Source organism: Miniopterus schreibersii (assembly GCF_964146895.1).
Source record: "Miniopterus schreibersii genome assembly, chromosome: 2".
NCBI classification, from domain to species: Eukaryota; Metazoa; Chordata; class Mammalia; order Chiroptera; family Miniopteridae; genus Miniopterus; species Miniopterus schreibersii.
In genome coordinates, this window is record NC_138102.1 from 101,576,701 (window position 1) to 101,580,391 (window position 3,691).

The 3,691-nt window shown below is 40.3% G+C and overlaps 1 pseudogene across 1 annotated transcript; it reads left to right on the forward strand.

Moving 5' to 3' along the window:
• Positions 1-246: 246 nt before the first annotated feature.
• Positions 247-822, forward strand: LOC308552491 (TATA box-binding protein-associated factor RNA polymerase I subunit D pseudogene; annotated as a pseudogene). Its single transcript has one exon. The product of its transcript is annotated as a TATA box-binding protein-associated factor RNA polymerase I subunit D pseudogene (transcript).
• The last annotated feature ends 2,869 nt before the right edge of the window (positions 823-3,691 follow it).

The window sequence follows — 3,691 nt, forward strand, 5'->3', positions numbered from 1 at the left end:
CAATTGTCGCCTGTTGGAGTGCTGACATCGAGAGGTTGCTGGCTGCAGACCTCCGAGGCCTGGGTTTCAGACAGCAAGTAGGCAGCTGAGGCTTGTATGAAGCTGGAGCTTGTTGGAAGTCATCTGCTAACCTGGATGAAAATTTGGTTAAAGCAAAGAACAAGTGAGGAGAAACAATTTTGAGAGGGCCTCGGAAAATCCATACCAGGAATGCATTCTCTGGATTACATATCATCTGATTCAGCCATGGAAATTGAAAATCGAAGTGATAACTCTTCCTCTGTAGCAGCTTATTTAAAACCCAGTGTGTTCCTTACCTAAACGAAGGCAAAGAAATCCTATTAGAAAATGTGCTCCTTTCAAGTGTTCAAGCAAGAGATTCATCCAATGACTCATATTTATAACCAAGGCCATTGACTTTGAAAGCTATTTTTGAAAGATTTTAAAAAAAAAGAAGGAAAACATGAAAGGAGAAAATATAAGTCAACAAGAAGACCAAGGGGAAGACCAAAAGGAAGGAAAAACACTGAGTCACAAATAAATAAGAAACAATTTAAAGATAAAAGCCCTCGGTTCTCATTTTTAGAATCAGAGAATGGAAGAAAATCATTACGTTGGAGTAAATTTTAACCTTTGAACAAGTTGTGGCAAGAGGATTTTCCAACTACCTTGAAAACTGAAGTATGAGTACCACCTTCATTTAAACAGATGAATGTTGGTGAAGATTTAGAAAAAGACCTTGATAGCCACAGATATACTTGTATGACAATGGATCTACCTGTCTTATTGAAGAGTCAGCATAAATTTATTCATGTGAAATAATTTTGGTCCTAGGTTTTATCAAAGTAAATATTTTAAAATTTTAATGTAAAAAAAAAACAAAAAACATGAGGCGAATGATGCCAGACCACTTTATAATCAAATTGCTCAAAACCAATGATAAAGAGAAAATCTTAAAAGTAACCAGAGAAAGAAGTCACATTACATAAGGATAAAATAAGGACGACAGACTTTCTCATAGGTAGTGATGCAAGTGAGAAGATGGTGGAGAAACATATTTAAAATATTGAAAGAAAAACATTGTAATCTATAAATCTTTCAAAAACAAAGCTGAAATAAAGACTTTTTTTCAGAGACACAAAAGTTCACATACTTTATCACCAGTAGGCCATACTATAAGAATGTTAAAAGAAATCCTGTAAGCAGACAGAAAATGATATCAAATTGGCATGAGTCTACCTAAAGCAATGAAAAATATCAGGAAAAGTAACTGGAGGCTGATTATTTGGAGCATGTCCAGACCGGAGGCAGCAGTTCCACCCAAGTCAAGAGTACTATCCTGAAAACAAAGAAACGAAATGCCAGAATACTTGTGGCCAGGGTTTGACCTTTGAAGAACCTTCCTAGGGACTCTGATCAGCACAAAACCACAAAGATATTGATAATAGTGGCCACACAAACAGAACAGTCCAACATAGGAGACTGAGATTTGATGACCTTCACCCTTATGCTGAGAGGTTCTAATCAGCTTTTCAGTCTCTATCTTAAATATAAACAAACAAGAAACAACGAGAATGCTGAGAAAAAGTCTCTAACATGGAAGATAGAGGCCAAAACCACAAATGGAGAAAAAGAAAATCAGCAAAACTTGGATGTATATAGGAACTGTTCAGGGAGCTAAAAAAATATTTAATATCCTCAGAGAGACTATGGGAAATACTGTATCCATGAAACAAGACCAGGTTACTATTAAAAACAGAACAGAGAACAACAGCAAAGTTCTTAGAAATGAAAGTTAAGATAACATAAGGAAAAGAAAACCTCTAAGAAAAATAGAGCAAAAAGTCAAGTTTGTGAAAATAGAAGATAAAATATTTGGAAATTAGAGGCCCGGTCCAGGAGATCCCATATCCAAGCAATGGATATTATACAAAGAAAGAACTGAAAAAAGGGAGGAAATGACTCATGAACTAAAAGATGAGATTGTAAATTGAAAGGGGATAGTAAGTGTTAATGCAAAAGAAAAAAATAGAACCATACCAGGGAACATGAATAAAAAAATTTAGAACACTGGAAACAAAGTCCCACAAGTCTCATATAAAGGATCAAGAATCCGAATGGCTTTGAACTTTTAATAGCAACAATGGAAGCTAAAAGATCAATGAGATGATGACTTTAAATTCTGAAGGAAAAATATTTCCAATCTAAAATTCTATACCAACCAAGTTCTCTATAAACTGTGAGGGCAGAATGAAGACATTTTCAGATATGCCAGGTCTCAAGAATTTTTCTTCTTATGCAGCCTTTCTTGGAAAACTATAGGAGAATGTGTTCCACCAAAACAAGAGTAACTCAAGTAAGAGGAACATAAGGGGAAACAGGAACAAGATAGCTAACATAAGAAAAAAGGGAAAGGACTCCTCAAGGAAGTGACAAAAAAGAGACCTCAGGCTTCCAGTCAAGATGGTAAACACAGTACTCGAATTCTCTCACAACCACATAAAAAATACAACTAAACTTTGCCTGGCCGGGGTGGCTCAGTGGTTGAGCATCGACCTGTGATCCAGAAGATCACAGTTTGATTCCCAGTCAGGGCACATGAGGGCTCGATCCCCAGCCAGGGGAATGCAGGAGGCAGCCGATCAACGATGACTCATCAGTGATGTCTCTATCTGTCTTTCTCCCTCTCCCTTCCTCTCTCTGAAATCAATAAAGCCATATTAAAAAAGCAAAAACAAAAACAGAATTGCCTGAAATCTAGCTGAATGGGAGTCTCCTACAACTTGGGAATTAAAGAAGTCACATTGAGACTGGTAGGAGGGATAGAGACACAGAACTGGCTGGTCCCAAAATATCCCAATATTTTGGATACAGAGGTCCCCCACTGAGGAGCAAGGGCACCAGCCCCACACCAAACTCCTCCAGTCCAGAGTTCCAGTGCTGGAAAGAGAAGTCCCCTTAACTTGGGGCTGTAAAAAAAGGTGAGATTTGTGGCTGAGTGACACGGAGGCTGCTGGAGTCCTAGTCACTTCCTCTTAAAGAGCCTGTGCATACACTTACTCGGGCTCAGTTTCTCTGAGCTCCAGTGCTGGGGCAGCTGCTTGAAAGGAACCAGGGACATATGGGGAGGAACTAAATTGCCTGGCATTGGGGCAAGAGCTGGGGGACAATCTTTCTGCCAGACAAAAGTGCTAGCAGAGGCTATTGTCCCTTTTCTGAGCCCTTCCCCAGACAAAGCTGGCAGGCAGGCACTATATCCAAGTCTCCATCAACCTGGCTCGCACTGTTAGCCCTGCCTTGGTAATGCCCTGGTGATTCCCTGAAATCCTGCCCCGCCCAACTTGCTGGCCCATCCAAGTCCTTTCCAGTGGATTTTCCATACAATTGGCCTCTCTTGTCTCATGTCTCAGACTCTCCAATGTCTCAAACAAGTAGCATCTGGCCTCCTTATACCTCTTGTCTCTTGCTAAGTGGCCCCAGGCACTGCACTAGTGGCACCGGCCTTGTTTCACAACTTGGCCTCTCTTGGGCACCTCCAAGTCCAACACAAGTAGCAACCATCTTCAGATTGCTCTATAGCTCATGCTGGTTGGCCCAAGGCAGAACAAAGGTGGTAGTTGACTTTGCACCTCCTGGGAGGCCTCAGAACCAGTGCACCTGGTGGGTAGCTTTAGGCCATAGCAGATTACAA